The sequence below is a fragment of the Natator depressus genome, chromosome 2 (genome assembly GCF_965152275.1).
Source record: "Natator depressus isolate rNatDep1 chromosome 2, rNatDep2.hap1, whole genome shotgun sequence".
NCBI classification, from domain to species: Eukaryota; Metazoa; Chordata; order Testudines; family Cheloniidae; genus Natator; species Natator depressus.
Window position 1 is genome coordinate 63438672 of NC_134235.1, and position 22183 is coordinate 63460854.

Sequence of the window (22183 nt, forward strand, 5' to 3'; positions counted from 1 at the left end):
CAGCCCTGATTGGCTCTCCACAGGCCCTTGCTGATTGGCTGCTGGTCTGCGCAGCCTCTCTGGTGTATTCTAGCCTTTTTCCTCATGGAGTGGGGCAGCTGCCCCACCACAGGGTGCATGCATCATATCTTTAAAAGGAGCAATCTCATTTTAAACATTTACCATTGCACGTGGTTATAGCTAAATGGAGTAATAATTTAATATCCTCTACAGAAGGATTATATCCTGCTTATCTAGAAGGGAGAAGAGCTGCACTTGATGATGCAACAGGTCTTTTTCCTCTGCAGTGCTGATCCTGTCTCTCCCTGAAACGGACAGTTACCAGAGCAGGTTTCAATGCAGGAGTAAATAATTGGTGGGACAGGAGCTGCTGTTTAAATCTTTTCCATACAATAAATGTATTATTTCCCAGCCTGACTGGTTGTATTCATGAGTCACAAATATTCCCTCAACTGCCATTACTTAGCTCAGCCACTCTGCCTGGTTAAAGGAAGCAATATGCTTCCCTGATAACTATGGGCTTTAAAGAGCTGCCATCTTTGGGTTTGTCTACACTGCAATGTAAGCCTGGGCTCGTGGGACTCAAATCAGCTGACTCATGTTAGAAAACTTGAGGCATGGGCATCTATACAGATTCTTAACCCTATGTTAAAGAATTTTCTAACCCAGGCTCAAACCTGGGGCTCTGGCACCCACGCTGCAGCACACTGACCTGAGTCAAACCATAGCCCAGACTTCTTAATGTCCTCCCAAAACATGGCCACCAGAGCCTTTTGACCATGGTGCACTGTGGGAAAACTTTACTGCCCATCCCTCACATTACAGGAAGCTTGAACAGCCCCCAACACAGCCAGTTGCACAACGTGGAGGAGATCCCTTCCAAGAAGTTCTCTTGCTTGCCCTTTCCCTCCTACATCAGGAAACAGGCAAAGCTTTCCTGAACAGCTGTGGACATTTCAGCAGCATTTTTGACCCACCAAAGGCATCTGACAGAGCTTAAGATGGAGCAGGAAGAGGAGAACGCAGGTATGACAGACCCGCACTGCCTGAGGCTACTCAGTACACTTGGCACAGTCGCTGATGCCCCTATGTAGACTGATGCTTCTACCACAGGGCCCCAAGCACAGACTGGTGGGATCACATCATGCAGACCTGGGACAACCAGCAGTGGGTCCAGAACTTTCACATGAAGAAAGCTACATTTCTGGAGCTTTATGAACAGCTCGCCCTCACCCTCCAGCATAAAGACACATGCATGAGGTCACCCTTACTGGTCCAGAAGCAGGTTGCTTTGAGAGATTGGGGTTTCCAAACTGCACTGGGGTCATTGATGGGACTCATGTGCCCATAGCTTGTCCTCCTCAGGAGCATGAGTACATAAGCTGCAGTGGGTACTACTCATTGTTATGCAGGCCCTCGTGTACCATTACGGTCAACTTATGATTATGAATGTCAGCGTGGGCTGCACTGGGAAAATTCATGATGCCAGGTGTTTTCACCCATCAGAAATCTACATTCATGAACAGGCTGGGACACTATTCCCACCAAATGACTGTCATAAATGGAATTACTGTACCCACCATTATTCTGGGGGACCTCCTGTTCCCCCTTTTCCCTTGGCATATGAAACCGTACCCTAATTTCAAAGGTGTAATTACACTCTCAGCAGGTGCAGAATGGTTGTTGAATGTACTTTTGGCAGATTGAAATCCCATTGGAGATGTTTACAGACTCGTTTGGATTCCAGTGTCATCAATGCTGTCTGCCTCACTGTGGTTTGCTGTGCTCTTCACAATCTCTGTGAAGCCAGAGTTGAGCCATTTACCTCCGAATAGACCTGTGACAGCAAGGGACTGCTGAAGCGGTACCAGTAGCCAGAAAGTGCACCTTCCACAGCTGGAGCTGAATGCACCTGGGCAACAGAAGTGCGGGATGCTTTGTGCTTCCACGTTATGGATTTGCATGACCCAGTGGAAGAGGGAAAATAGTACCTTTATGAATGGGCTTGGGGAGGGGATGGGGCTATTGGTGGGGGAATACTGTACTTGGGAGAGGGCAGGGGGCTTGATTGCAACAACTTGTGAAATGGGACTTGGGGTGATTCACATTATGTATTCACACAAGGAAGTGACTGAAGTGTGGATTGCTGTACCTAACTATATAGAGGAATAATGTCTTCTTACTAATTCCTATTTGTTCCTGATCATGAATTTAAGATTATTTCACATACTGATTGTATGATGAGATGCAGCGATAGCAATAACTTTCTTGATGACATAAAAGCTTTATTTATAAACATGGAGTTAAAGCAGTACAACATTCACCCATTGGCAGACAGATCAGCTGCTATTACAACACCAAAATGCCAGTTACTACAGTACATTTCCCAAAGCAAAACAAAAAGTGCATGAACAAGAGCAAACAGAAACCCCCAATGCTGCATGTCCCCTAGCCCCCCATTCTCCTCCCACCCCCCATTTTCCATCCACTTGGTGCCAGGGAAAGGGAGGTGGTGGCAGTGGCATCCACAGGAGAGGATATCAAGATGGAGGACTGCATGGGGCTCAGTTGCCCTGCCCAGCTACTCTCATGGCCCGACTGCATCTGAGCCTTTCCTTCTTCCTCTCGGCATGCCTTTCCTCTAGCCACAAGTCCCTATGTTTCTGATCCTGGACCTGCTTGTGGGCCCTCTCCAGAGCTTCAACTATAACTTTCTTCATAGAAATGCTTCCTCTTGGAACGGTAGAGGTAGAGGGGCCTACAATAGGGCAAGACACACAGGGTGATTGGCTCAAATAGCTCAGTGGAGGAACAGAAATAATTTTTGTGGATTTTCAAGGACAAAACATTACATTTCAAAAGTGAACTTCAGTATATATATTCGCTTCAGAGACTCTCCCTGGACACAGGCTGGTTAATCACAGTTAAAGATGTACAGAGATAATGGTAAGTTAAAAATCCAAAGTGGTTTTAGTTTTATAAAAATTGCATAACTATTTGGGGTGAGGGTGTCGGTGGCCTTGCAACCAAAGCTTTTTCTATACATTTCAGGCCTTTCACATTTTGGAGGACATAATTGTTCTTGTGGTGTCCTACTAACAAAGGGAGATGTTATTCCAAGCCGCAAGTGGGTCACCCAAGGTACAGTTCCAATCCCTGGTTTGCAGATACTCTCTTTCGCAAGCTGCTTAATCCGCTCCCTGCACTGGCCCCACTCTGGTAAATTTGCAAAGCTGCCAACTTCTTCATAATTTTCTGGTATGTGTAGTCATTCCTGGTATGCTTACTAAAATCCATAGTCTCGCTGGCCTCACACCTGAGATTCACCAATTCTGGCTGTGTTCCTGTGACCATGAAACAGTGTGCTTTGCAAAAGGCTTGTTCTGGTCGGTCTCCATTGCAAACACAGAAAGCTCTCTGGTGTGTTTTCACCTCGGTGATGAGAAGACAATGGAAGGGTTAATGCTGACTAGGTGAGCTGCTGCTGTACACCAAGGGGGGTGCTTCTGTTTTCACTGAAGTTAGTTGGAGATTCTTGGGATAGAGAGGAGAAAGGAAGTTGACCCAATGGGATTGTGGGATACTTTTGGTGGACTCCCAGGACCTGAGTCAAGTAGGGCTGCATCTACATTAAAAAATAGGGCTCAAACCCTGGGTCCTGGCTTGACTCTGGCATGGACCCTCCACACCCACAGAGCCCTAGCACTCTAGGTCTGAGCCTGAATCTGGGAAATTTGTGTATAGCCGGAAGGGGGGTTGGGCTCAAGCCTGAGGATGGGCCAGGGCTTACACTGCAGCGTAGACACACCCTCATACAGAGAGACACATGCTGACTCAGCTAATGGAAAAATCAAGTCAAACATGGAGCGGCACTGGAGTGTGTTCAGCAGCCTGCTCCTGCCGAGACAGGATAAAACAAGGGAGGAATTCAGAGAATAGGAAGATATTCAATTAACGAAGCATCCATTGTACAGCCACGGTATGGAAAGCCGTGGATTTGAACTATAAAAAACAAAAGGTAGGAAATGTAAACGTTCAGGTTCACCCAGCAGTATTAATTCAGCCACACTGCACAAAGTTTACAAAGTTACACAACTATGCCCACACGAACCTCGCTACTGGAACTTTAGTTTTGCAGTTCCTGCCTTTACCTTCCAATTTCAAACTTAATCATGTCTTAGATCACAGGTTCTGCTTTACATTTTTTTCAAGGACCTCCTGGGGGGCATGAATCAGTGTTCACGTCATACTCCCATCAGTATCCGGCCCGAGTCAGGTAAGCTAATAGTAAAGCTAATAGTAAATAGTAAAGACACATTTGATAGCGAGTGAAAAAGAATTGCCAATATTTTCATAAGAACAGCCATAATGAGTCAGACCAATGGTCCATCTAGCTCCGTATCCTGTCTTCCAGCCGTGGCCAAATTTGGTGATGAATCCTGGTCACATCACCTGAGGCACATTGCACAGATGCTAAAGACCTCCTTCCCAACCCCAAATCCTATAACTGTTCTTTAAAAAAAAAAAAAAAAGCAGGTGGATAAAAGAAACTCTGGTTACCAGGAGTGGCACTGAAGCTCTGCAAGTACTGAGAATGTCACAGCACATAGTAACTAAACAGCTAGGATGTTTTTATTGCACATTGCGGAGATTAGGTCTTTTTAAAAAAAGAAAGCTAAAAGTGATTGAAAAACAAAGTATCAGACGTCCCTGGTGGCTCGTACTAGCTGAAAATCTGTTGACTTACCAGACAAATTTTCCAGTTTTGCTACTTTATCTATGACTAGAAAACCACACATTTGTAAAGTATATATTTTCCTTTCTCCCCAGGTGAGATGCCTTCAGATGCATTTAGGTGCTCTGCTTTAAACACCTAAATAAGAGGGAAAATCCTCTCATGGATCAGTTACTGGTTAAAAAATAGAAAACAAAGGATAGGAATAAAAGGTCAGTTTTCACAGTGGAGAGAGTAAATAGCAGGGTCCCCCAAGGATCTGTACTGGGACGAGTGCGGTTCAATATATTCATAAATGATCTGGAAAAAAGGGTAAACAATGACGTGGTAAAGTTTGCTGACGATCCAAAATTACTCAAGATAGGTAAGTCAAAAGTTGGGTGCCCCCCTAAACCTCTGGATGCTAGAAGCTGGAATTGTATGACAGGGGATGGATCACTTGATACATTGCCTGTTCTGTTCACTCCCTCTGAAGCACCTGGCACTGGCCACGGCTGGAAGACAGGATACGGGGCTAGATGGACCATTGGTCTGACTCATTATGGCTGTTCTTATGAAAATATTGGCAATTCTTGGCAATATTGCCAATTCTTGGCAATTGGCAATATTGGCAATTCTTTTTCACTCGCTATCAAATGTGTCTTTACTGTTTTTTTCAGCACAGTGTTAACCAAATGTTAACCAAATGCATGACACTTCAAAATAGATACTATATGTTTTAAAACAAAATACAGGAAGAACCAAGCTCACACAAGTGACTGGGATGCAGACTACAAATGACTGAATTATGTGATTTATAGTCTCCCCCCTACCTCCTAACTGGACATTCACTTCAATGGAAGTTGAGGGCACTCAGCACCTTGCAGCATCAGAGCTCTTAGCAAGTGTAATTAAAAAGGCCAGCATAGTACCTCACCAAATGTACTTGTGTCATTCAACATGGCTATTGTAGTTCATGATAGCACTGACTCAAAGTCCTATCAGAGTTGGGAACTCCCATGTGGGCAATACTGCTGCAATTGCAATCAACAGGGGCCACTGGGCTTAGAAAAGCGGGAGCTGGTGTTCATGGCTGAGCTCATTTGCAGGTGAAGGAGTGTCAACATGCAGCTCTTTGATCTATTTTATGTGTAAGTGAGGAGATCATGAATTCATGCATAAGAAATGCAAACCCCCAATCTCAGATCATGGCAGAGAACTGGAGAATGAAATAATTTTTCCAGTACAGTAGAAATCTTCTCATCTGCACTATTTGTCCAAGAATATCAGTTACTTTTCCATGAGATGGGAGAACAAACCTGGAGAGAAGTCTCTCATTTCAGTTTGAAGTTTAAAATGTAGTTTGTTATAATTAAGGCTATGCACATATTCTATTAAAGGTTTAAAGGCCTTGAGTAGGACTAGGGTGACCAGATGTCCCAATTTTATAGGGACAGTCCCGATTTTGGGGGCTTTTTCTTATATAGGCACCTATTACCCCCCACCCCGTCCCGATTTTTTACACTTCCTATCTGGTGACCCTAAGCAGGACTTTCGAAGCATTTTCCCCTCATTCGAACAGCAGCAAAGGAAGAAGCAATGGAGCAGAGGTGTGTTGAAAGAGGTGGAGAGACTCAAAGGCTATTCGAGAAGGCAGGAGCTGTGGAGGAGAATGCAGTCACGAGTGCAAAGATAACAGAAAGGAGCAGAGTGCAAGTTCTTCTGGGCAGGGACAGAGTCTTATCTAGGTTCTGTAAACTATTATGTAAATTTATGGTACTATATAAAAGTTTAATAACCACGGGGTGAGGCCTGTGCTCTCTGAAGAAAGGATGTGGTGATGAAGATAATAGAGACAGACTTCATGTATGCAGTAGGATGGAAAAAAAATCCATGGAGAGTTTTAAAAGCAGTCATGATTTGGATCCTGAAATGAATGGTCAGCCAGTAGATAACTGAATAAGGGTGACGTGGTCCGACTTCATTGTACAAGTAAGAAGGCAGCAGCAGTCAATACAAGGCAGGAGCCTGAAGAGCTGGCACCTCAGGAATAGCGTGGAAGAACATGGTATTCAAGGTAAAAGGAGATGAATGTGTGGATGAAGAATTTGGCAGAAGACAGTATATTCAGAATAGTGATATACAGAGGCACATCTGCAGAGCTGGTGAGAGAAAGATTTACAGACATGTGGTAGGGAGAGAGATCAGGTCAAGGACAGTGCCAGTATTATGGATGGTAGGAGCCAAGGGAAGGGCTGAATCAAGGTGTCAGAGAGAGAAGATGGAGTTGTGCCTTCAATTGTTAGAATCTCAGATTATTCCAACATAAATATATAATCCATAATGAATCACCAGCCACCTCCAGCCATGATGTGTATGAGAACTACAGCACCAAAATGTATGTGTGCTCTTTATTCAGAAGATGCCCATTTTCATCCAGGATTACTCTATGAAAAGTGGCAAGCTGTACTGCATTGTTCTCAGTGTATGCTTAACTTTGTATGCACAAAGAAACAGTTGTCATTTTATGCTTGGTGATACTGCATGTTGGAGAGGACACCAGTGGCAGTTAAGTAGAAAATACAGATTTTATTAAAATAATGAATTGTGACAGGGTTGGGCCAGATGGCTATAGAAGAGTAATAGAAGGCAGATATATTAGCCCCAGGCTAAGTAGGTCCCTTTTCCCTGGGTAAGGTAACAAGGAAGGTTTTTTGTTGTTTTTTTTTTGTTTTTTTAATTCCTGATTCTTTACGAGGTTTTTATTAAATATTGTGAAAGAGAGAAAAATTACATACATTACATAAATCAATACAAATATTACATATTTATCCAATGTGACAGGGTCGGGCCAGATGGCTACAGGAGAGTAACAGAAGGCAGATATATTAGCCCCAGGCTAAGTAGGTCCCTTTTCCCTGGGTAAGGTAACAGGGAAGGTTCCAGAGCAATCAGGAACCTTCTGGAGACATTTAAGACAGGCTGATTAGAACACCTGCAGCCAATCAAGAAGCTGCTAGAATCAATTAAGGCAGGCTAATCAGGGCAACCGGGTTTTAAAAAGGAGCTCACTTCAGTTTGTGGTGTGCGTATGAGGAGCTGGGAGCAAGAGGCACTAGGAGCTGAGAGCGAGAACGCGGACTGTTGGAGGACTGAGGTGTACATTATCAGCATTATCAGACACCAGGAGGAAGGTCCTATGGTGAGGATAAAGAAGGTGTTGGGAGGAGGCCATGGGGAAGTAGCCCAGGGAGTTGTAGCTGTCACACAGCTGTTCCAGGAGGCAGTCTAGACAGCTGCAATCCACAGGACCCTGGGCTGGAACCCGGAGTAGAGGGTGGGCCTGGGTTCCCCCCAAATCCTCCCAACTCCTGGTCAGACAAAGGAGGAGTCAACCTGGACTGTGAATTCAGAAAAACGGCCAAGCTGAGGGCTGCCGTGAAGCTCCAAGGTGAGCAAATCCGCCAATAAGTGCAAGACCCTATAAGGTAGCACAGGAACTTTGTCACAGAATCTATTTTAGTCTTTGCAGATGTGGACTCATACACAAGTGAAACAAGGCACTAACACCAGCCTTTTTGATAAGCAAGAGCTGTAATCCAATATCATGCAACGGTAAAACCTCCCTTTTGCTTAGGACTCAGATTCCACACCACAGATTGCAAAAACAGAATCCTGACCCCTTTGTAGTATAGGTGAGTTTTGCCTTTGACTTCAGTGGAGCCAGGATTTCACCCTGGTCAGCCTGGTGGGGGGATCGACCCAAGATACGCAACTTCAGCTACGAGAATAGCATAGCTGAAATTGACGTATCTTAGGTCAACTTACCTCACGTCCTCACAGCGCGAGGTCAACTGCTGCCAATCCCCCGTCGACTCTGCTTCCGCCTCTCGCTATGGTGGAGTACAAAAGTCGACAGCAGAGCGATCAGGGATTGATTTATTGTGTCTATACTAGATGTGATAAATCAATCCCTGATAGATCGATCACTACCCGCCGATCCAGCAGGTAGCGTAGGCGTCCTAAGACTACTTGCTACTGAGGTTACTCAACTTTAGTATTTGTTATGCCACTTATGACCAGCATTTTTCCACCATCTACCCAATTGCCTAAATGGTGTTGCCCGCATTTCTGGGACTCAAAACGAACAAACAAAAAACCCACCATGACACAACACCGTTTAAATAGGTTTGCAATAACTCTCCTTACATCTACAGGCAACCAGTACATACACCCAGTCATGTGTGTTCTGGTATCTCCTTGTTTTGCTTTGCCAACATTTATGAATGGCTCTAGTCTGTGAGAAAGCAGGATATGGTGATGTTCATTACTGATGTAACTTCCCCTTTCATCCATCAAGGCCATATACAATTTTGTTGTATTGGTACAGACTGCAATTTAAAGCCATGCTGATTAAATGAATTAGCCCCTTTCCTTATCTTATTTGGAGTGCCCCATTTTGAGTATATTCAAAAGTGTATTCGAAGCATTTTAAGAACGCTCTTTTCCAAGTCCTATACTCTGCCCTCTCTCTGGTGATTTTTATTAATCCAGGCCTCCCCTTCCCATTTGTTTCAAGGGCAGACTGCATTCATTATTTTATGTTCAGTTGTTTAGCATATATCATTACAGAGTGAGAAGTGGATTTAGGCTTGGTGAACATTGGACTTGAGTATATGTGTACAGCCTAAGAAAACATACACCATTATTAACTACACAGTTAACCCAGAGGGTAAAAATAAAATGATCATGGAGTAAAATTCATTCCGGGCAGAGGGCTAGCACCAAGCCTGAGCAGCCCGTAAAGCTTCAGAATAGGGTCTCAGCGGGATTGAAGTCCTGTGCTGGCCTTGTCCTGTCCCTCTACACTGGGGTGAATTTCACCCAGTGACTTGTGTGTGAAATTTGACACTTAGTTGGAGTAAAGGTCACTGCCAGACTTGCAATCAATTTCAGTCTGGTGCCTGATATGGTAGGAGACATGGGGAAGAGTCAGTGGGATCAACTGTTTTATCCAAACAGGACTCTGCTAGGTAAGGAGGCTTAGAAGAGACTATCAGAATCAGGGAAGCGGGGCTGGCCATAGGGGTGGGCGCCATGGTCAGGGAGGCACCATGGACAAGAAGCAAGGAGCGGGGTGGCCCTGGGATACAGGGTTATGGAGGAGGAGGGAGGCAGTGGGGCCAAAGGGATGTGTGGGGAGGCAGTGGGGTCCAGGGTCACCAAAATACAAGTTTCCTTAAGGCGGACCCTGCAAGGAAGGAACATTCTACTTGGAGGGAGTACTGGTAAGCTGAATGGGAGGAAGCAAAAGTTTTCACAAAGCCTCTGACAGTATAAGGACAGTATGGGGGCTTCAAACTCTTTACAAGTAGCAAAAGTTTCACAGGACTATCAATCCACCAGGAAAAGTTTCTGTATTTCTATTGTGGCTGCAAACCCCAGCTACAAAAACTTTCCTGCCCATTAGGGCTCATTGTTTAAGCTTTTGTTTTTCATGCACACACACAGATCCTGGCAATCAAATGGCTAGGATCATTCTTCTCATGGGAACCTGAGCTTGTGTGGTTTTTTTTTTATTTGAAGTTTGTCAGCCTTTCTGTACCTGACAGAGAGAAGTCCCTCACTGTACATTTGAGGGATAACTAAATTCAGAGTTGAAAACACCCTTCTTTTTCTATTCTTGTAGAATCTCCATTTACTTTACCATTGAAATGTTATGGGACATGAAAGTTTGAACAGTTTACATAATTTCCTACAAGCCACATGAACAAAGTGTGCCATTGTGAACTGGTGTTTTACTTTCAGCGAAGTTTTATATAAATGTAACATTGTTAATGTTGCTAAACTTCACCTTTGTAAGACAGTTGGTGCATTTGATCAGCCAGAAAGCTGGACTACAGCTAATTAAAACAGTGTACATCTTCCTAATATCGGATCCTCACTACTGAACTTCTAACCTGACATAAATACATTGCATTCTGTAACCTGTTTCTCCTGATTATTAACCTTGAGCATGGCAACCTATAAATCATCGGTGAAACAGCTGGTGCTCAGCATTGCCCCAAAGGTGTATGATTATGATCATTTTATATATATCTTGGTATGCAGACATGAAAAATTCATTGAAGAGCTGGGTATCCTAAGACTTATTGTAATGAATTTTCTTAAAAACATAGATCATGCTTAAAATAGGTGTCTGCTCATTATCATGCGGCCATTTATATCTCCTTGAATTACCTAGTCCAGGCTCAGCCATTTTCTTAAAGTCAAACATGATGGTTCCTAAGCAGATTTACAGTGGTCAGCTTCTCTTCACTCCAGGGTAGGAATTTGCATTTTATCCTTGTGCCCTTTATTCCCAGAGAGGCTAGGCTGTGACGATAGAAGAACGTTAAGGGAACAGAGTGAGAATTTTCCTAGGTTTCAGAATCCGCTGACGTCCCCTATGCGGATCTAAACTACTGTGTTTGGTGCTTTAGGTAAGGTTAAAGCCCTATAGATAGATGCAAGATAGATGCATCTAAGTCATGTGGGATCTAATAGGCAATGAGTGAAACTACAGTAAAACAAGTCTGTGCTAAGCTGTTTATCAAAGGAAAAAAGGCTGTAAAGCAACCTTCATAGTAATAAAGCAGGTGGCCGGTCCTCCATGAGGAGAAATTGTGAGAATGAGTTTGTGAAAAGCGTAAGCAGAGTGAAACCGAATGGGCAGGAAAAGGGGCATGAATGCAAGATCTTGCCCTTATGTGGATCAGCTATTTGGCTTACCCTGGAGCAAGTATGAGCTGTTACAGTGACTCCAGCAGATAGCTTCAAACCGTTGTCATTGCCCACATATGTCTGGCCCCAGAAACATATTTCCCTCCCTGCTAGCCACATCCATGCTGTGTATGGGCTCTAAACCCACTCCAAATTAATGGAAGGGGGCAAAGTGTCTCTCTGAGGCAAGTCACAGGCTAAAATGATAGCCAGCCCCTACGTCCCCATACTTCAGTTGCCTTTCACAGGAGTGCTCTTGCTGTCTGTGCCCAAGTTTGCATTCCTGATGGTAGGTGGCAGAGATGGATGGCTGAAGGCCTCCACTGGAACTGGCTCACACTGGTAATTTACCACACTGCAAATCTTGACTATTTTTTGATGCAGTGCAAGAGGCCTGTGTCACCTACTACTTTTATTCCCCAGTGTCTCTTCCAGCCAGGTCTCTCAAGTATCTCATTGGTAGGAGAGCACGTGTACTGGAGAGGTAACTTTATTATGCTAACTGCTGGCCACAGTTGATGGTGCTGGTTTATAATATGCACCCATGAAGGGCACAAGGAATGAGGAAAAGTATCTCCCTATCCTATCCTAGAGTAGCTACTATTGTCCCCATGAACTACACCAAACCTGTGGGCTACATCAAAACTTTGCCACTCAGGGCACACCCAGTTATTTTAAAAGGTACATCTCACCCCACTCTGTTCCCCAAAGATGTCACTGACAGCCAAAGAAACGACTGCTGCCAGTCTTTCAAATCCTCAAAAGAGGAAGGCAAATAATAAAGCCATTATGAAAAAAATTCACACACGCTCCCCCTAAAACGCTATATAAAACCAATCTTAAATTGCATGGCTATTCTGCTTGCTGCCACTCTGAGAGGGCTAGTACAAAGCCTAAAAGCATGGTGCTAAAGGGGATCGATGCCACCCCATTGCATGTTCACTGGCTTTATGGTCAGCGTAAAGATCAATGCAGTTTTAGTTTGCTTTACCACATTATCAGATGGGACGAGGACAAACAAAGCATTTAGCTTTCAGACTATTCCTCGAGTCTGAATAGACAATATGCTTATTCCAAAAAGCAAACAGTAAAAATGCAGCAAGAAAACCTCTGTTATTAATGCACTACCTATTGCTTGAGTCACAGCTGGCATAATCTGCTGAGTGGAGATCTAAAGTGCTATCTTCACCTCACATGCCACACATGCATTACAAAGCATAATCTGCTCCAATGTACTTACGATCCCGTTAGCACTTCTACTGAAAACTGCTTTTTGAAGGTGCTCATTAAACTATGGGCAAGAAAAAGGACAGTTACTATTCCGTAACTGGCGTTCTTCACGATGTGTTGCTCATGTCTATTCCACAGTAGGTGTGCATACTCACCCCGTGCACCGGTGCCGGAAGTTTTTCCCTTAGCAGTACCCGTAGGGGGAGTGCTGCTGCGACCCCTGGAGTGGCACCTCTATAGCGCGCTATAAGGGGAGCCGCGCACTCCCCCCACCACCCTCTGTTCCTTCTTGCTGGACCAACTCTGACAGAGGGGAAGGAGGACGGGATGTGGAATAGACATGAGCAACACATCTCAAAGAACGCCAGTTACGGAACAGGTAATTGTCCTTTCTTCTTCGTGTGTATTCCACAGTAGGTGATTGCAAGCTGTGTCTGATGGAGGTGGGTAGGAGCTCACAGATTCCCGGGCTGAAGCACAGCTCTACCGAAACCAGCGTCATCCCTGGCGTGGGAGACAATCGTGTAGTGCAAGGTGAACGTGTGAACTGGGTAGCAGCTCTACAGATGACCTGGATAGGGACATGAACCACCAAGGCAGCCGACGAGGCCTGAGCCCTTGTTGAGTGCGCCCTGACAATAGGTGGTGAGGGAACCCCTGCTAGGTCGTAGCATGTGTGGATGCACAGTGTGATCCACCAGGAAAGCCTCTGGGTGGAGATCAGTTGACCCTTCATGCACTCAGCTGAAGCAACAAATAGTTGAAGACCTGTGGAACGGCTTAGTCCGATCCAGATAAAAAGCCAGTGCCCTGCGCACATTGAGCATATGGAGGTGGTGTTCCTCAGAGGCATGAGGTTTGGGGCAGAGGACAGGCAGGAAGATGTCCTGGCTCATGTGGAAGGCAGAGACCACCTTAGGGAGGAATGCAGGGTGTGGGCAGAGCTGAACCCTTGTCCTTGTGAAAGACTGTGTAGTGGGGGGGTCGCAGGTCAGGGCCATGAGCCCCGAAACCCGTCGGGCTGATGTGTTAGCCATGAGGAAGGCTACCTTCCATGAAAGGTGAGACCAGGAGCATATGGCCAGGGGCTCGAACGGGGGCCCTGTAAGGCGGAACACCACCAAGTTTAGATCCCACTGAGGAACGGGGGTTCTAGCATACGGAAAGGACTGGTCTATTCCCTTGAGGAAATGCCTGGTCATGGCATGTGAGAAAACTGAGCAGCCCTGGACCGGCAGATGGAATGCCAATATAGCCGCCAGGTGCACCCTGACAGAGGAAGGTACCAGACCCTGAATTCTAAGGTGAAGGAGGTACTCAAGGATAAGTTGGAGAGGGGCAGACCATGGGGAAGTACCCCGCTCACCAGCCCACCTGGAGAACCTGGACCACTTTGCCAGGTAGGCGTGGCGCGTGGATAGCTTCCTACTTTCTAGGAGGACACGCCTGACCCCTTCTGAACACCTTCTCTCCTCCACGTCTAGCCATTGAGCAGCCACCCTGTCAAATGAAGGGTGGCCAGGTTGGGGTGGAGGAGGCTGCCATGGTCCTGGTAGAGTAGGTCTGGGCAGAGTGGCAACAGGGACAGAGGGGCCACCGGCAAGCCCAGGAGGGTCCTGTACCAATGCTGCCGAGACCAAGCTGAGGCGATCAGGAGGATGCGTGCCTTGTCTGTTTTCACTTTCTCCAGGACCTTGCCAATGAGGGGGAACGGGGAAAAGGCATAGAGGAATTGACCTGACCATGACAGGAGGAAGGCATCTAAGATTGCGTTCCTCCCCACCCCCCCCTCTGGAACAGAACCAGTGGCAACGTCGGTTCTGTTGGGTCACAAAGAGGTCTACTTGGGGAGTGCCCCACACTGGGAAGAGCTGGTGAGTGACCACTCGTGTTGGGAGGAGAAAACTCTGTTCAAGCGATCAGTGTGTGTGTGTTTTTGACGCCTGGCAGGTGGAAAGCCTTCAGGGAGATGTCATGGGCTATACAAAACTCCCAGAGCCTGAGGGCTTCCTGGCAGAGGGCCGAGGACTTCGCCCCGCCTTGCCTGTTGATGTAAAACATTGTGGCAGTGTTATCCGTGAGTACTCTGACCACTTTGCCGTGCAGTTGTGAGCTGAACACCATGCAGGCTAAGTGTATTGCCCTGAGCTCCCTGACATTTATGTGAAAGAAAAACTCTGAGGCGGACCACATCTCTTGGGTCTGTGAGTTCCCTACGTGGGCACCCCAGCCCAAGTCTGATGCATCGGACACTATGTCTAGGGACGGGGTCGGGTCCCGGAAGGGAATCCCCTGGAGCATATTGACCAGGCAGGACCACCATTGTAGCAAGGCAATCACCGGCACCGGTACTGTGAGGACTTTGTCCAGCCTGTTCCGGGCCTGGGAGAACTCCGAGGCGAGCCAGAGTTGGCGGGGCCTCATCCAAAGTCTGGCGTGGTGGACCACGTACGTGCACGCTGCCCTGTGGCCCAGGAGCTGCAGGCATGCCCTAGCTGTGGTCACGGGGAACTCTGTGACCGAGGTTATGAGCCCCTTCGGGGTCTGGAACCTGCCCAGGGGAAGGGAGGCTGTGGCCTTGGAGGCATCCAGGAAAGTGCCTATGAATTCTATCCGCTGCACCAGAACCAATGTCAACTTGGCCTCGTTTACTAGGAGGCCTAGGCTGGCACACACAGCCAAGAGCAGCTCCACATGGTCCTGTACCTGAGACCGTGAGCTGCCCTTGAGCAGCCAGCCATTAAGGTAGGGAAATATCCGGACCCCTCGGCGTCTGAGGTAGGCCGCCACGACCGTCATACACTTTGTGAATACCCTGGGCGCGGTGGACAGGCCAAATAGGAGGACCGTAAATTGGTAGTGGTCCTGTCCCACCAAGAAACGAAGGAAGCGTCTGTGCCCCTTGAATATATGGATATGGAAGTATGCGTCCTGAAGGTCCAGGGCCACATACCAATCTCCAGGGTCCAGAGAGGGTATGATACATGCCAGAGAGACCATGCAGAACTGGCATTTGGCCATGAACCGATTGAGGTCTCACAAATCCAGGATAGGCCTGAGCCCCCCTTTTCGCCTTCAGGATAAGGAAGTAACGGGAGTATTACCCTTTTCCCCGGAACTCCCTTGGAACTCTCTCCACAGCTCCCAAGCTGAGGAGCCGACCCACTTCCTGCTCTAGCAGGGGTACATGTGACGGGTCCCCCCTGCTGTCCAAAGGAGGAGGGTGGGAGGGCAGAGGTGAGACACTGTAGCATGTAGCCCTGGGAAATGGTGTTGAGGACCCAACGGTCCGATGTTATTCGGGACCCTTCCGTAAGGAATGCACACAAGCGGTTGCTGAAGGCAAACTTTATTGGTAGGAGGGTCCTCTCCTGCAACCAGTCAAAAACGCCTCTTGCCCTGCTGCTTGTGAGGGCCCAGGCTGTGGGGCAGAGCAAGACTGCCTCTGAGGTCACCTCTTTTGGGTCTTGGACCTCTTATAGGCGGGCTCATATCTCGGCTGAGGAGCCAGGGTGGGAGCCTGCAGCTTAGGCTTGTCCTTGGCAGGCAGGACGTAAAGCCTGAGGGTTTGCAGGGCAGTATGTGAGTCCTTCATGCCATGAAGTTTCACGTCTGTTTGTTCCACGAACAGGTCCTTGCCGTCGAAGGGAAGATCCTGCGTCACAGACTGCGCCTCCGTGGAGAGCCCGGACAGCAGTAGCCACGACACCCTGCGCATGGACACCGCCGAGGCCATGGACCGAGCAGCCATGTCAGCTGCATCTGATGCTGCCTGCAGAGCAGCCTTTGCGGCAGCGGCACCCTCCTCCACAAGCGCCTTAAATTTCTTCATTTCACACTCTGGAAGGGAGAGTTCAAATTTGGGCAGTGACCCCCACAAGTTAAACTCATAATGGCTGAGGAGGGCTTGGTGGTTGGCCACCTGGAGCTGGAAACTGGACAATGAATAAAGCTTCCTATCAAACGAGTCCAGCCTTCTAGAGTCCTTATTCTTCGGTGTGGGTCCTGGTTGACCCTGTCTCTCCCTATGATTTAGGGACTCCACCACTTGGGAGTTGGGGGCCGGCTGGGTATAGAGACATACTCGTGCCCTTTCATGGGCACAAAATATTTGCGCTCTGCCTTCATTGATATTGGTGCAAGGGAGGCCGGCATTTGCCAGAGGGCATTGGAAATGTTAGCCACCCCTGCGTGCAGTGGTAGGGCCACTCTGCCCGGTACCAAAGATGAGAGGACATTGAAGAGCGAGTCTGAGGGTCCCTCCATCTCCTCAGCTTGGAGCTGGAGGCTCAACACTACTCGCTTCAGTAGCTCCTGGTGAGCCCTGAAGTCCTCCTGCGGGGCTGCAACCTTGTCATGCAGTGTGGGGGAGGAGGCCGGTATGGAGCTCTGCACATCAGCTGGCGCCGCAGGATCCACCCCTTGGTCGGACTCCATGTGTGGTGCCACGGATCCATGATCCGTCGATCTATCCCTTGGAGGCCTGGATAGTGAGGCAGAGGGAGCCTCCGACCCCCCTGCTACCGAACGAGCCCCTGGCTGGGCATGCACGGGTGGCCACTGGCACCACTAGCCTTGCCATGGGGGCCCTTGCCACTGACCGTGCTGTGGCACTGGCGGCACCAGCTGGTCGTGTTGGCTGGGCTGGGACATAGGGGGCCGCGTGTGGGTCGAGGTCGGGGTTACCAGTGACCTATCGGTACGATGGGAGTGGTAAGATCGATGGTGCCGAGAATGACGTCTGCCACGGGACCAGGACTCCGATGTCAAGGAACGGTGCTGCCTCGAGCTACTACTTCTCGAGGCACTGCGACGCCAAGATCCCCGCCGGGAGTCGTGGGCATGGTGCCTTGAGGAGAGAGAGATGGAGTGCGAACGGCGATGGCGCCCGTGTCGGGAGCGGCTACGGTAGGTCCAATGGCGCCTGTGCCTGTCCCGTCAATACTCTGCTCAGCGTGGAGCAGTGCCTGGAACTCCGATCTGATGGCACCCAACCAGACAACCTAGTGGGTGACGAAAGCGGAGGCCGGAGACTGTGCCGTGACAGGACGCTAAGTGGTGAGCGGGCCCAAAAGCAGGCCCCTGACCAGGATCTGCGTCGAGTCGGGGTCAACTACCTAGAGCCCAGCGGTGGCTTGCCTCTAGAGCGGGGCCCGGGTGCCCCGGGTACCTGCAGAGTCAAAGTCTTGGGCCACCTGCAGGGCCTCCGGTGTCGAAGGCATCTGGACATCCGGAGAGGCCTGAGTTGATGCAACCAGGCTGCTCCGCTCGACATGAGTCGGAGCTATGGAGCTCAGGGGGGGGGGGAACTGGGGCTGCCCAACGCAGCTCTAGCCTCTCCCCCTGCTTTTTCTCGACACCGCTGAGAAGACTGGGCCTTTCTCTGTTTCTTAGACGGGGAGCAGTGCCAGCCACCGGAAGGTCCCGGGGGATCACTGCGCACCGAAAACAAGGTGCCCGGTTCCGAATCTGCTCGGCGCACCATGGTTGGGGCCAGTGCCAACTCCATGAGAAGGGCCCGAAGTCTAATGTCTCTTTCCTTTTTGGTTCTAGGTTTGAAGGACCTGCAGATCTTACAGCGGTCACTAATATGGGATTGACCCAAGCAGCGGAGACAGTCGGCGTGCTGGTCACTTCTGGACATCGAACTCCTGCAAGAGTCGGACAATTTAAAGCCTGGGGCACGGGGCATGCCCCAGCCCAAACGCGAACTAACTGAACTGAAAACTTGTTGAACACACACACACAGGTACCACTAACAATGAACGACGAGTTCTGGGATGAGCTGCAGCAAAGCGAAGCTGGAGCAAATAGTTCCAACGCACCCTCACTGGTGGCAAGAAAGAACTGAGGATGTGGGGAGCATGCGGTTCCCCTTATAGCACGCTATAGAGGCACCACTCCAGGGGTTGCAGCAGCACTCCCCCTATGGGTACAGCTAAGGGAAAAAACTTCCGGCACCGGTGCACGTGGCAAGCATGCACAACTACTGTGGAATACACATGAGCAAGCACTCAAAGAACCCTACTCAGCCTAGCGTACAATGAAACCTCCTTGCATGAGGACTGCTTTACAGGGGCCATACTAAACCCATGTGAAAAGCACACACCTGTGAAATGTTTCTAGCCGAATGCTAAGCACACCCAGATGCTGCAGTTATATGATGATTCCTGCTATCTACCAACAGCAGAGAAACTGATACAGCAGCATTGAAGGCCAGTCACAGTAAACTGAAAAGGCACCAGTGTTGCCAAATGAATAAGGAGGTACTGAGCTACGAGTGCTGAAGACATAATAAAAGATATTCATTAATATTTGCCTGCCAGGAGATGCAAGAAGATAGCTATCCTGTCATCACACATGAATCTAGGATAGGTGAGAAATAGAAGCTGTCCAGTGCACGGGGAGAGAAACTTGGAGGCAAAGAAAAAAGAGTTTGAATGAAACAGTAGTTTAAAGCTACTAGATGGGAAAAAAAACCCACACTCCTGTTAGTGTGCTGTTATTGCTGGGACAAAAACCCATTGATGACAGAAAGTTGGGCGAAGGAGCATTGGTTTCAAGTTAGGAATTGGTAGTGTGACAGCTAGAGCATTAACTGTAGGAGTTTTTAAAACTCTGCAAAGCTACCAATTTCAGCAAGGAGACGAGCGGGCATTGGAAACAAACTGTGCTAGACTGCTTCCAACTAGCTCATCTGTTATCAGATAAATAGCGACAAAGAACAGGAATGATTCCCACCTCCCCCACTTGATGTATTCCACCTGTGGAAGCCGTTGCTGACAACACTAAAGGGGGGCCCTTTAAACATAGCTGTGCTATTCTATGGTAGCATGACTAGTGGGGCGGGAGGGAAGTGGTGTTCATTGGAAAAACCACAAAACTGCCAAGCATTCCACAACCTTTTAAAAGCTGCCCAATATGTAGAGAGAAGCCTATTCTGCACAACGTAAAGGACGGGTTTTTTTAAGACTATGAAGCTGCAACAGTGTCATGTACCTTACTCTTTAGAAACAGTGCCTCAATATTTAGCTCTATCTAGGTACTTATTCTAGTCAGTTTCTTACACTGTAACCACTGCTGGGATTCCCAAGTACCTTCCAATGGTGTAGTAAGTTACATGGATCATATCCATTCCTCTTCTCTAGGGGAAAAATTACACACGGATTTTTGTTTGCCTTTTGTTTTATGATGCACTACGTGTAGTTTTATCAGGGAAACGCAGCTCACACATGGAATGGAAAGTAGCAAAGGTGGTTCTTAGATCAAGTAGGAGTGAGTTCCAGAGTCTTCAACTGTCCTTTAAGAAAACTGTGTCTCCTGCACAGGGGACCTTTACCTTTGCAGTAAGCAGTTTCATTGTGCCAAAGAAATAGAATTAATTACTGCAGTCCTGGTCCCAGTCTTGAAGCAACCTTTCCGATATCCTGGGATCCTATCATTAACAAACTAGATTAAGATACAAATTGAGATCTTAATTTTGACAAAACTTTCTAGGGCAAGCCAATGTAGCAAGTGGAGGATAGATCTGATGTGTCTATGGAAGCCCATGTTGCTATGATCACTGGAATGAACAAGAAGGTTGGTATTTTGTATTAGCTGTAGCTATCTCAGGATTGAAATTTTCTTGCCCTAATAGATTGAGTTACTACAGTCCTGCCAGCATATAATGAGCCCAGCTGTAGCTTCTTCCCAATGTTGCCTGTAATGGGCATTGAGATTGTCGATGAGGTGGTCTGCTATCTGAGTTCATTAGATTCTTCACACTACTTCAGATGTTCTGCACATTCTTCATCTAAGCAGGGTATTTAAGACTTTTGGTAGCCATGGGGGATGGATTTAGTGGCTGCTTTGACAAAAGCTTTTGACAGGTGAGTGTAATACTCTTTCGAATTATTGTGTGGTATACACATTATATACTCAGCAGTCAACTTCAAGTATTTTTCCAGTCTGCTTTTCTATAGTTCTGCCACCATCTAGGGATAGTGGTTGTTACAGGGATCATCACTCCCATCCAAGTAAGAATTGGACAGTGCTGGCTGCGTGGGTAGTTGCCAAGAATTTCACAAGAGGCTAGTAATGGATGGCTCCCTACTGAGGTGACCTGACTGGACATGACAAGGTCCAGTAGGAAACATGGTCACTCAGGCAAGTTTTGAGAAGCACAGAAGTCACCAGCCATACATCGGAATAAAGTATTCCCAAACAGCTTTGCCACATGACTAACATGGCAAAAGCCAGAAGGAACAAGCCCTTTAAGGAATCGGTAAAGAGAGATTGGTTTAGATACAGACTGGCTCCACCTCTAAGTGGGGAAAACATCTTTCAGCCTTTCTGCACTGGGAAACTGGGGAGAGCATTGAGCCTCATGAATGCCAGAAAAGCATGTGGCTTTGACAAATTTTCACCTTGGTAAGAAAATGGCAGCCAATGTTCATATCCTGTGTCATCCAAGAAAACAAGATGCCAAAGATATGGAAGAAAGTCTGGTGGTAGCTATACCAAAACCAGGAAAGGACCATTCCCTTCCAGCTATTTACCATCCAATATCACTTCTTAGCTTTGCTTGCTAACCTCTGGAGCAACTAATTCTGGAAAGAATCATGCCCATGGTAAAGCAGGGTCTGGGTGATGACCAGGCAGATTTGAGACCTAATAGGAGCACTATTTGCTCTTTCCACCTATATAAAAAATGGTTTTCAGCAGAAGGAAAAAGTCAGGGGCTGTTTCTTGACTTGACGGCAGCATATGATACTGCCTGGCACGCTGGTCTGCTGGTTGTTACTACAGTGCGTTGTTATAGATGCAGAAACGATGCTTTGACATTGACAATTCCAGGCAACACTGGAACATGAACTGAGCACATGGAGGATCCAGAAGAACAGACTAACTCAAGCATCTGTTCTTGCCCAACTTAGACAAGGGGTCTGTGTGTATGTGAGAGAGTTCTCTTTTATTGGACCATCATTTTATTGGACCCAGCTACAACTACACACATCTCATGGTGGTCTTGCAGGAGGACTTTTCAGACTCCACACTGCTGACCCCAAGGCTATTGAATGGCTAAAACTTGTGTGATGTCTACCTAAGCCCTTTTGACATTTTGTTTTATTTCTACATCTCCCTACTTTATATGTTGTATTTTGAACCTTTTCCCATCTTTAATGCAATGCTTGTTACATTCACAGATATTGAGCCCAGATCATCATGGGTGAAGTCTCATTGCCAACCAGCCCTTACCACTGTAGTATCTGAATACCTAACAGTCATTCCTTAATTTATCCTTCAACACCCCCTGTGAAATAGGGAAGTATTATTCTCTGTTTTACAGACGGGAAACGCCCGAAGTGACACAGGAAGAATCTGGCAGAGCTAGAAACTAAATCCAGAGTCCTACTTCAGTGCTTTAACCACCACACCATCCTTCTCTCTAAACTTGTGGATATACAGCTTTTAGAAATTAAACTGCTAACTCTT